This window comes from Amblyomma americanum, chromosome 3 (assembly GCF_052857255.1).
Source record: "Amblyomma americanum isolate KBUSLIRL-KWMA chromosome 3, ASM5285725v1, whole genome shotgun sequence".
Classification (NCBI taxonomy): Eukaryota; Metazoa; Arthropoda; class Arachnida; order Ixodida; family Ixodidae; genus Amblyomma; species Amblyomma americanum.
In genome coordinates, this window is record NC_135499.1 from 210,496,547 (window position 1) to 210,509,398 (window position 12,852).

At 51.9% G+C, this 12,852-nt stretch overlaps 1 pseudogene; it reads right to left on the reverse strand.

Moving 5' to 3' along the window:
- Positions 1–1,110: 1,110 nt before the first annotated feature.
- LOC144124374 (uncharacterized) lies at positions 1,111–8,412 on the reverse strand (annotated as a pseudogene).
- Positions 8,413–12,852: the final 4,440 nt, after the last annotated feature.

Sequence of the window (12,852 nt, forward strand, 5' to 3'; positions counted from 1 at the left end):
CGTCGCAGTTTCACGTAATTCAGCACAACGGCGTCCGCGTAGCATTTTCGACGCTATCTAAAGGATGCAAGGTGTGGGGACTCGCCCCACTGCATCCCCTTGCGTTTCCCAGCGGTGTTCTCCTTTCTAGTTAGTTTAAATAACAAGGGAGGGCGCCTGCGTCGCAGCGAAACTAGCGCCAGAGACGGAGTGATTACTGCGGGCGCTAGGGACAGCTCTGCGCCCTGGGGAACTCTACGCGCTGATGTTCCGGCGCGGCGTTCCGCCAGCGCGGAGGCGCCTCGTGGGAATATTTCCCGCGAGCTCGTCCCGCACGGCCTCGGAGCTTCTCTCCTGCCCTAGCGTGGGCGAACATTCGCTGTAACTTTGCTGGTGAGTGGGACGACCTAGATTCCTACGCGTATTTTGTTGCTAGATGGCGTTGTTGTTGCAGCAATAAACGCCTCTTCGTGTCAGCCACAGTGTCGTTTCTTTGTTCCAGCAGAGCTCGGCCCGCCGTGGCCGGCATGGGCTAGGCAGCGCGCGCGGTTACGGGGTGGGGTCAGCGGTTTGGACAGTTAGCCGCGGTTAAGCGGGGAAAACGTATTTGTCCCCCATATATCAACCCCACAAAGGAAGACAGTTGAAAATAGTGTAGACGCGAGCAGTACGCACCTTCAGAAGACGCTGAACAATTCCTACGGGTTAATCGTGATATCCCAGGACGATATAATGTAGAATTTTTAAATGCCTCAGAGACTGCAGAGACATGTGTTTGCATGCGTGAGCGCAAAAGAAATTACCTGACGTTGAGTCGGCCCTTGTGAACCGACCTGAAGCACCAACGCGCCAGCGACTGCTTGGCTCGGAGAGGACAGTGGCGTGCACCGTATAAATAAGCGTGAAGCGAACCATATCAAAAAACAGAACTTCTCTGGAGTCAGGAGCAGAAAACGACAAACTTTCTTCGTTGATCTTCTTGACATCGAGCACCAGACCCAAGGCCTCATGCCCCGTAGTATCGCCTTAAATTCTGGAAATATTATTGCAGAAAAACTTTGTTTGCGCATTTCGCCAAACACAGAAAAGTTTCGAGGCGAAATCATCGACAAATTCAAGAATAAAGCTTTATCACGAAATGAGACAAGCAGGTGCGCATTCTCGGTAGCTGGGGAACATGTTACGGCCCAGAAGGCAAAGCTTATCGGCGGGATCCGGCATATCAGGCATTCGAAACGTCCATTCTTGTTCTCGGCGGAGTACACAGGGAAGAGGAGCTGCATCAAAAGAAAATAAAAAGTATCACCACCTTGCAGCTTTTCCGCCCATACCCGTCCTAATTGCTTGTGAATCAGTGCCAATGATATTACATTTTCCCGAGAAGCAAAGAAAGCACTGTCCACACACAAGACAGTAAAAAAAAAAAAACAGACCGCATCGCAGGACAATAGAGGACCGAGGAGGAGAACTGCTAAGTAGCGAAGCCCTGAAATGCGGATAGCTCGAGGCACATTTCGTGCCTTACGCACACAAAAAGCTCGGAATTTTCAATGCAAAATCTTTTGCTATATAAAGTTGCATAGAACGCCTGTATACAAGCCAGTTCCTGGCAGGTGTTACTTCACTGACAACAATCATAGATTTCTGTTCAACTTATGCGCGTATAGGAACATTATTGCAAGGCGAACAGTCTCGGAAAGTTACACGGAAGAGAACTTGGAAAACCACAACAAAAAGTGACATGACGGCTACCGCTGTGTAACGCGAGTTTCGGCTACAGCTGTTAAGGTATTATATTTCACAATAGGTTGAGGTAAAGAATACGAGAACGACTTGATATCAGTATAGTTCCAGAGCGCTCTTTACAGTTTTTAACATATATTCGTTTTTCGACTAGAGCTCTTCTCTCCAGTCCGCCGCTCTAGACACGCGGTGCCACCGATGACCTTCTAGAGCGGCGCGTTTGCAAAAGCTGCCGCAGATGGACCGTGCTACATTCTTCCTCTCTCGCCATAATCTCCCTCCTCCTTCTACGGTAACCACCCTCCGGTTACGCATTCCGACGTTCTCGCCATACCAACCTCCTTCTACGGTAGCCCTCCTGCTTCTAGGGTAACTACCCTCTGGTTAGTTACCGTGGCAACCACCCACTGCTTACGCCTTGCGCTCTCGCCATACCTTCCTCCTTCACCGGTAACCACCCTCCGTTAAGCTTCCCTATGTTCCCACCATACCTCCCCATTCCACGGCAACCACCTTCCGGTTACATCTTCCTACGCTCTGGTTTCCTCCTTTCTCCCAGTGTGACTATACTCTCCAGGTGGTTCCGCAGAAACCATACCCAACGGCCACGCCTTATGCTCTCGGCATACCCTCCCCCTTGCACGGTTACAATCCTCCGGTTGCGAATTCCTCCGCTCTCGCATAAGCTCCTCCTTCCACGGTACCACACTCCGGATAGTTCCATGCTAACCACCACCAGCATGCATTGTTGCTGCTGTTGCTGACAGGAAGAAAGGAAAGCGCACGGGCCTGCCTACTGGCTCAAGCCGAGACACGCTCGCTGCCGCGTGCTGGAAGCAGGAGAGTTAAAGGAGAGGAGAGGAAAGATAGAAAGAAATGTCACCGTGCGCTAATAGGCCCTTAGGCACCGGGCCGATCCCGGAGGCAGTGCAATACCGGGCCGACCCGTGCCAGCGTGCGTCTAGCACTCCGCCAAGTTCCAAAAATAAGTTTAATATCTTGGGTCCAAAGACCAGCAGCAGATACTAAATCAAGTATCCTCCGCTCTCGTCACACTTCCCTCCTTCCACAGCAACCGCCCTCCAAATTGTTCCCATAGCAACGCACTCACCGGTTAAGCCGATTACTACCATTAACTACCACTACGACGCGAAGCCCAGGAACGGGCGCTTTACAGCTGTGGCTGTAAAACAATGAACAATTGCATCGAACATGTGAGGACCGGTGGAGCCACCTCATATGACTGAAGTGATAGAACGCCACTGTAATCGCGCAATACTCGATGATGCAGAGCAGAATCTGTTGCGAGTACTCGTAGAGTCCTTGTCTCCTTTGATAGATAGGAGGAGGGCGTGCCTGGTACTCCCCGCATCGCTTGGCGACAGGGAACTCGCGGCAGGCGGGCGCGTCGTTGTGCACGCAGTCCAGCAGGCACTGCTGCAGGCTCTGGAAGAGGGGCACCCCAACACTCACGCAGTTGCCCTCCGGGAAGCCCCACTCGACGCAGCTGCCGTTGGCCGGGTAGAACCAGCTCCGCTTGACGTGCTGCCGCGAGCAGGGCACCAGCCGCATCTGCTCGCGGCACTCAGCGCGGACGCCCTGGCCCTGTGAAGGAGAGCGCGCACGGCGCCTCTACTGCATCAGGAAGCGTACAACCTAGCCCTCCACCGCTGTGTTGAATACGTCTGACTGCACAACGATCTAGCTAGGCAGCGGGTAGAGACAGTTAAGGTCGCTTGCCAAATGCCCTTTCTATCACCACATTGTCCTTTCACTGGAATGATGAAGCATTTATTTCTATACGACTAACATTGAGCCACGGCATATACGAGTCTGGATCCTCTCGCGTGGGACCGTCCTGTTCGCGATGACCAAGCGACAACAGCATAAGGTCTTCTTGAACTTGTTTTAAATGAAAGAAAGTATCAAACTTTCTCACTACTGCCCACACATAACCAACAATTCTAGACAAAAGCATTTTTAGCGGGAAACCGTTCATTAACGCAATTTTTCCATATAATGTCCGATTTCGCTATAACAGTCAATATATCCGCAGATTACCCGACGTCAGACTTTTATTTGTTTTTTCTTGAACGTTTTTGCTACCTTCAAAAGCGTTCGCCATTGGTTTCCTCTGGCAGTTTTAACTGTTTGATGCGATTGGTGGGAACACTTTCAAAGAAAGCTTTTGTTACATATCAGAGGAATGGGCCATTAACTTCAATATTTCAGTAACAATGTCTTACAATTTACCAATTTTCAGAATTTTTCTCCGAGAATGTTTGACATGAATAGTGACATCGTTTGCATTATGAGCACGGCATTTTTCAGGTGCGCTGGGTCTATCGACATCAACTATTCGGTAGTTGACGAAACGCGCGCCCTCTTGCAGTGCTATGGACATGGTGCCTGTGCCTGGCGTCCTGATTCTCCGATAAAAGATATTATAGACTATGACACCTCTGCGTCAACGTACCGGCACCTCGACCTAAGCGTTTTATTGTGGAAGCGTAAGTTGAGGACCACGCCCTCTCTCACCTGGCAGGAGCCACGGAAGTGTCCCAGTGAACGAAAGCTGTTCGCGCCCTCCAGGCACCCGGTGGCGGCACGCTGTCAGGCGTCAGGCAGCGGCGGCCATCGAAGAAGAAAGCCGGCCGCCGACTCGCCTCCCCGGTAAACACCGTCATCTGGGAGGTTTCCAGGCATCGCGGATCCATTCGCCGCTGTCCGAAGACAAAAAAAAAAGGAAATGGCGCAGTATCTGTCTCACATATCGGCGGACGCCAGAGCCACGCCGTAAGGGAAGGGATAAAGGAGGGACTGAGAGAAGAAAAGGAGGAAGAGGTGTCGTAGTGGAGGGCTCGGGAATAATTTCGACCACCTGGGGATCTTTAACGTGCGCTGACGTCGCACAGCACACGGGCGCCTATGCGTTAAAATTGAAAATTGGTTTTTGGGGAAAGGAAATGGCGCAGTATCTGTCTCACATCTGGCCGAGACCTGAACCGCGGCGTAAGGAAAGGGATAAAGAAGGGAGTGAACGAAGAAATGAAGAAAAAGCTGCCGTAGTGGAGGGCTCCGGAATAATTTCGACCAACTGGGGATATCTAACGTCCAGTGACATCGCAAGCACACGGGCGCCTTAGCGTTTCGCCTCCATCGGGCCGCCGCGGTCAAGTAGGGTACGTTCGAACCGGACCGCGGCGGCATGCCGGAAACGAAGTGGATACATGGATTCGTCACTGCGCATGTGCAGAAGGCACTCAGCTGGCCCGGTATGAGTTTACGATAATATGTTTGCGCTACGCTAATCCTCTCTTTGCGCACTCACCCCATCTGCTCCTGTCTTCGGAAGCACGCATTTTTAACCTCGGAAACTGTTAGAAGACAGTCCTAAACCAGTTCATTTACAGCTGTCGGGTGGAATGCGGCAGTAGGACATGAATTCGATTTGTCGATAGGCTTGTGCGACAGATATTCACCACGTAGATCTTGCAGTTTTTAAACGCGAGTGAACCAACTCGCATCTAAGGCGTGTCTAAACCGGGCAGTCTGGGGCAATCAGCAACTGTCAGAGCAGGCGCCTGAAAAACATCATACATTCTCCAGCACATACGTGGGGCGCTCGTCAACCTTGCCTTCGCACCTTCCTGTCTTGCAAACGTAAGAGCCGCATCGGAAGTCGACGCAGGTATAGTTGTGATCATCCGTCCCTCTCTCTTTTTATGCTGCTGAGAAGTGAGGAATGTTGGTGATCGCAAATGGATGCAGAACGTCTTCCAGGCTCGAACTTGCTCGATCACAGGCAACTTCGGAAGACGTTAACTATTTATTTACGCATAAAAAGAAAACAGAACGGAAGAACAATAAGAACAACACTATACCGAGGTGACTGCTTCTCTGATAGAACTGACGAAACCATTGAAACGGATGCTTGAGCGAGTTGGTAAGTCAGTTTAAAACAGCACTTTGACAGGGACTACGAGGAAGACACGACACAGACAGCGCTCGTCTGTGTCGTGTCTTCCTCGTAGTCCTTGTCAAAGTGCGCGCTGTTCTGCTTTAAAATGACGAAACCAGCCCCACGTTCCCCCAAAACAGCCTCTTTTAATCTCTATGTGGCCACCCTCAGTGGGGACGACCAATTGGGCAATTTTCCAAACGCTCGTTCAATCAAAGCTTGGGGAAAGGACGGCACAGGAAATGAAAGATTTGGAAAAGAAGCCTTCCCCATCAAATACCACACAAGTAATATCACTCTCCACTTATCGAACAAGCTCGCTTTCGCACGCTTCGGCATAAATATACTCATAGAAGACACGCATAGCACAAGTTAGCCGAAAACCCGTATCCAAGGCGGACCTATTAAGTTGTCTCACTCAAAAAATTAACCGCGGTTTAGCTCCTCTTAAACCAACTAGTGTGTGACGTGCGAAGCGCGGTGACGTAAATGGCGACGCCATAGCAACGAGATGGCGCTCAAAGCGATGAACTACTTTTTCTGGGATGTCCCGGACCAGATTTTTGGAAATTACCCAGGTCAAATTTGGAGGTCGCCATTGCATCGGGCACGGAAAGTTATGGTTGGATATTGAATTTGGTCCAAATCGGCCAAGGTCAAATTTCGGGGGTGACCCGGGCCAAATTTTGTCAATGGTCCGGGCCAAATTTGGAAGTCATCATTATGTCAGCATGCTCAATTATGGTATGACATCAATATTGGTCCAAATCGGCCAAGGTCAAATTTCGGTGGTGGCCAGAACCAAATTTTGAAAATGGCCAGGGCCAAATTTGATGCTTGCCATTGTGTCGGGCATGGTCAATTATGGTTGTATATCGATTTTGGTCCAAATCAGCCAAGGTCAAATTTCGGTGATGGCCGGGCCAAAGCAAATTCTTGCCGCTTGGCGTCACAGCTGCTATGGCAACAAGCGATGCATAAGCAAGGTGCAATTATTATTATTATTATTATTATTATTATTATTATTATTATTATTATTATTATTATTATTATTATTATTGGGCTTTTGGGGGGAAAGGAAATGGCGCAGTATCTGCCTCGTATATCGTTGGACACCAGAACCGCGCCGTAAGGGAAGGGATAAAGGAGGAAGTGAAAGAAGAAAGAAAGGAAGAAAGGTGCCGTAGTGGAGGGCTCCGGAATAATTTCGACCACCTGGGGATCATTAATGTGCGCTGACATCGCACAGCACATGGGCGCCTTAGCGTTTTTGCCGCCATAAGAACGCATTCAAGATGCACAAGCAAGATTTTCTCTCGGCTGCGACGATCGTGTGAATGCTTTCGCACGAAAACCTAGGGGTCCTCGCATGCAGAGTCGGCGGGCGGGCATAGCCTGTCCGACAAAGCTCGTCTGCCGTGTTTGCCTGTGCGTCTCACTTCAGACCGGCATGCGCTAACGAGCGGTCATTGTCACCTGCGAAGCGGTCGTGCGAACCGACTTGTTGGCGATAAGTTATTCCGGAACGCAGCAAAAAGACAACGTTCGCATCCGGCGACGGCGCCGTCGAGTCGCGACAAAAGGGCGCAAGGCGGACGACTCGCTGTCTCCCGCGTGCGGCAGCGCTTACGGCGGGGGCAAGGAATGCCCGCTCCCGGGCTGCCGGGACACTGCGCGTCGACAGCTTCTAGCGCACTGTCCTCAGTAGCGGATCCTGGGAGGACGCTCCGCTTGCCACCGATTTGATGAGCCAGCGAAGACTGGTCACCCGGGCGAGGCGTGAGGCGGAGACCAGAGCCCTCCCAGGTTGTAAGAGCTTTTTTCTTAACAAGTAAATAAAGTTTATTCCTCCTTCTCCCCAGTAACGGCTGCGACTCGTCTCGTTGTTCTGCTGTCAAAATTTGTCAGTTCAGACTCGCCGCGGTGGCTCAGTGGTTACAGCGTTCGGCTACTGATACGGAGTACCCGGGTTCGAACCCGACCGCGGCGACCGCGCTTCGATGGAGGCGAAACGCGAAGGCGCCCGTGTGCTGTGCGATGTCAGTGCACGTTAAAGATACCCAAGTGGCCGAAATTATTCCGGAGCCCTCCACTACGGCACCTCTTTTCTTTCTTCTCTCAGTCCCTTTTTTATCCCTTCCCTTACGGCGCGGTTCAGGTGTCCGCCGAGATGTAAGGAAACACTGCGCCATTCCCTTTCCCCAAAAACCAACCAATTAAATTCACACACACAAACACACACACACACACGCACGCGCACGCACACGCACACACACACAAACACGCACGCACGCACACCAGCGCACAAACATGTGGAGCTCTTTCCGTGAGCGGGGTGCCCCGACTGACGCGCCCTACACAAGTGGTTCGTCCTTCGGTTCACCATACCCTTGCCTCTAGCACATTTCCACAAACCGCATAGCTGGCAATCTCATTGCAGGAACGCACCGCCGGCTTTGGAAAGAGCCCACTCACCGTCTCGTTAACGTCATCGGTCGACTCGCGCTGGTTTCTGGCTCGCCTCTCTCTGAGGACACAGCTTGCACCCTGGCCTCCGGCAAAGTAAGCGCAGGGTCGACAGCTGGCGGGGGTGCCTGCAGAACGACCGGTGCTGCCGGGACCGCTGGTGCCGACGGAGCAGAAACCGGCAGCGGCAGGTAGTCGTCGTCGTCGTCGTCCCGCTGCCCCGAGGTGGTCGCGTCGGCCGCGATAAACGGCGTCAAATACATGTGGATGGTGTTCCCCGCGAGCGCACATCCTAGCACCACAACGGCTAAGACCAGCAGCACGATCACCTGCACAACGGATGGCGGAGCGAGCAATGTAACATGATTCGTCATCATCATCCCGACTACATGATGAATGGATGGAAAACTTTATTAAGCAAGCGAGTTTGGACCGTGCAAGGTCTCAGGGCCACCGCACAGCCCTCACATTACGCGCATGTGTCCAGGCCACGTAGGGCCATGGCACTGGCACCCCGGTTCACACAGCGAAGTTGCGTGTCTGGGTCCTGCGACGCAAGGAGGGCCTCCCATTCCTCCCATGTACCGATGGCGGGCTGTCCCTGCGGGGGAGGATCGGCAGGGCAGCCGAAGAGGATGTGGTCCAGGGTGGCGTGCGGAGCTCCGCAGAGAGTGCACTCTGGGGAAACATGGCGGAAGTAGGAGAGACGCTGAGGGGTAGGAAGAGTTCAAGTCTGGAGTCGCCTCCAGAGGATTTGTTGGGAGTGGGATAGGCGGGGGTGGGGAGGGGGATAGAGTCGACGGGCAAGGCGTGCTTGTTGAGTTAGTTCTGAAAACGTGCGTGCCCGCTACCTCGAAAAATCCCGGCTGGGGTCGCCATTTGCCCGGCAAATAAGTTCTCGGGCTATGTTATCGGCGGCCTCATTTCCGGGATTGCCAGAGTGAGCCGGCACCCACACGAGCGCAATACGCCTATCGGGATTTAGGGTGCACATTCTCAATATCTGCCACGCGGGGGGATGGACGCGTCCGCGGGCGAAGTTAAGAACGGCTGTTTTGGAATCGCTAAGTATATAAGCCTCATTGGTTTGGGAAATGGCTATTGCTATAGCTGCTTCCTCTGCTTCTTCTGGGGTACAAGGGGGGTCTATGAAATGGGTAAATGGGGGGCTGCTGGATGGTAAGCCACAGCTACTGAACGGTCTGGACCACACGCGGCGTCCACCCAGCGCACATCCTCTGAAGTGCCATATTCTTTATGGAGAGCTTTGGCTCGCGCGACGCGGCGGGATTGATGGTATTCAGGGTGGACATTCTTAGGAAGGGGTTTCAGGATAAGCGCGGTGTGTATGGCGCGAGGGAGAGAGATGAAGTCTGTCGTGTGTGCCGGTATGCGAATTCCCAGAGAATCCAGTATATGTCGTTCGGTTTCCGTGCCAGCCAGACGAAGGTACTGTGTGTAGCGATATGCATCTATAAGTTCTTGTATAGTGTTGTGCATTCCTAATTTGAAGAGCCTGTCCGTGCTAGTGCTCTTTGGTAGGTTTAGGGCTGCTTTGGCAGCCATGCGGATTAGAGCATTGATCTTGTCTTTATCCGCACAGGAGAGGTTCAAGTAATGAGTGGCGTAAAGAATGCGGCTAAGCACAAAGGCATGCAGCACCTTGAGATTGTCTGCTTCGTCTAGACCGGCTCGTGAATGTGAAACCCTTCTAAGAAGATGGATGACGGAGTAAGTGGACTGTTTTAGTGCTTTCAGGGTAAGGTTGTTTTCGCCCGTGTCCTGTAAATGCAGGCCAAGAATGCGGAGGGTAGGTGTTTGCGGTATGGGAGTGTCATGCAGGTAGATCGTGATGGGGGAGGTAGGGACATGCCGCGGGCGGATTAGGAGGAGTGCTGACTTTGTGGGGGAGCATTCAAGCCCAATGTTTGCCGCGTGAGTAGCTATAGTTGTGGCGGCTTCCTGAAGGGTCGATTCTATGTCGCCATCCGAGCCGTATGTGGTCCAAACCGTTATATCATCCGCGTAAAGTGTGTGTCCTAAGTGCGGAATGCGGCTGAGAGCCTTGGCCAGGGGGATGAGGGTGAGGTTGAAGAGGAAGGGAGATAACACCGCTCCTTGCGGGGTACCAACATTACCAAGTGTGAAGGGGGGGGGGGGGGGGGGGGGCTCTGTATATCATCTATATGCAGTGAGGCTGGGCGACCGTTTAAGAAGGCCCGAATATAGTTGTAGGTCTTATGCCCCAACTGCAGCTCTTGGATGCCCTGCAGGATGGCGCTGTGCGTAACTTTGTCGAATGCTTTGGTGAGATCGACTGCCAGGATTGCTCTGGTGTGATGTAACATGTAATTGAGGATAGCGTGTGAAATCTGCAGTAGGGTGTCCTGTGCCGAGAGGTGGGCTCGAAATCCTACCATAGTATGGGGATATAGTCCATGGGATTCCATGTGTTGCGTGAGACGGGTGAGGATGACATGCTCAAACAGTTTGCCCAAGCACGAAGTCAGCGAAATGGGACGGAGGTTTTGGGCGTTAATGGGCTTATTTGGTTTAGGAATGAAAATTATTTTCCCGTGCTTCCATTCAGTGGGTAGCGCCCCCATTTCCCAGCACTCATTGAAGTAATCGGTGAGAAGGGAAATTGAACGGTCATCTAGATTTCTGAGCATGACATTTGTGATTTGGTCCTCCCCAGGGGTTGAGTTTCGGAGCTTGATAAGGGCTGCTCTGACTTCAACCTCCATAATGGGGGCGTCGAGGGAGGGTTTATCGGGGCCTACATAGTCGGGATATGATACAGCTTGGCCCACAGTGGTAAAAGTTGATTGTAGTTGGCGTAACAGTGCTTGATGATTTTGACGATTTTTATGGGTAAGTCTTTTGAGTGTAAGCCGTGTTTGCTTTTTAGATTCAGTGGGGTCTATCATATGCCGTAGAAGATGCCAGGCCCTGGTGGAGGAGAGATTACCGCGTAATCCGTCACATAATTGGTGCCAGTTAGATTTACTGAGTGCGGCACTGTGCTCTTCTATTTGTTTCTGTAGTTGCGCTAATTTTAGCTTAAGTTTCCGATTTTGCTTCTGGGTTTTCCAGCGTGTGAGGATACTGTTCTGAGCTTGGAGTAGGTGCGCTAAGCGACTGTCTGCAACGGGAGTCTCGGGGGTGGCGTCTAATGTTTGCGTGAATGCCTGGTCATCGTGTTTCAGCTCTGTCATCCATGTGTGGAGGTTAAATGGGGATTCTAATGTTTTGGCCTCTCTATGCTTCCGAAGATTATCCCAGCTGGTAATTCGGACACGGTAGTCTTTAGCTTTTTTGGCAAAATCAAGCTGTATAGTTATGATATAATAATCACTGCCCAGGGCCTCATTTGTGTTTGTCCACACCGGTGTGGGAAGGTTGCGACCAAAAGTAAGATCTGGGCTTGTGTCGGCAGTGACACTATTGCCGATTCTTGTAGGTGTGCTCAGATCATTATATATGGACAGGCCGTGCATCTGAAGGGTGTTGCGCAATTCCGCTCCTCTCTTGTTAGTGTGTGTGTACCCCCAGTCTACATGTGCGCAGTTGAAATCCCCTAATATAATGGGGGGTTCCTTTTTGCAGCGTTGGAGGCGGCTTTAATTAGAGAGATTAAATCTGAGACCGGTTGCCTCGGAAGGAGGTAACAGTTGAGGATGAAGAGGGGATGAGATCTGTGAGTGGAGGGGATTAATTCTAGGAATGTGTGAGCTACCGGCGAGGTTAGTACATGACAAGTGTGTGGTACAAAATGTTGGAGATACGTGGTAACCCTGGGGTTTGGAGTGGTGTCAGAGGGTACCAGAGCGTATCCTGGCAGCGATAAATTTGTGCCAGCATTCTGAAGTGCTACTATATCAGGGGGTGTGGAGGAAGCAGAGAGGAGCTGCTGCAGGGGGCCTCGTTTGCGAAGAAACCCCCTGCAGTTCCATTGTAGGATGCTTAATTGGAGATTATTGTCCGTCAACGGGGCCATGCTGGAGGGTGGGGGGGCGGAGGATGGGAGCAGCTATGGGGTTGCTAGCTGGGATATGTGAAGACATTCCAGCAATTATTTGTGGAATTTGTTGGAGAATGGAAGTGGTTACTTGACTGACAATAGTTTCTGTAAGCTTAGTGGTGGCGGCTTCAATGTAATTTTGAGTCTGAGCCAGAATACTGGCTTCGAGCTGTTGGGCAAATGTTTGTAATTTAGAATCCATGTCTGGAATGTCTTCTGGTCTGCGTTTCTTTTGCGGAGGAGGTGTGGAGGGTTGGGGTGTAGGTGAAGAGGTTTGGGGGTGTTGGTGAAGGAGTGGGTGGAGAAACGGTAGGGTGGATAGAATTAATGGCTGCCCTAAGATGCCTTACCTCTTCCCGCAGGAGAGCTATCTCTTCCTCCCGCTGTGAGGTTTGGAGTGTACGGGTGGGTTTGGTCCAGGCTCGCTGGCGATCTTGATGAGGCACTAGCGGTGGAAAGTCCTTTGGCGTGGGCACTGGTTGCTTGGATTTCAGCGCGGTCTGTCTACAAGGTGTAGGGGTCCTGGTTTTGCACGAGCCGGTACCGGTAAGGTGGGAACCACCACAAAGAATGCAGCCTGGTGTGCATGGGGTCTCTTGAGGGGTGTGCTTCTCGCCACACCGCGGGCAGAGTCCAGCCTTCGGGAGAGGGCACACGTCGTACCTGTGTCCAGGCTTCC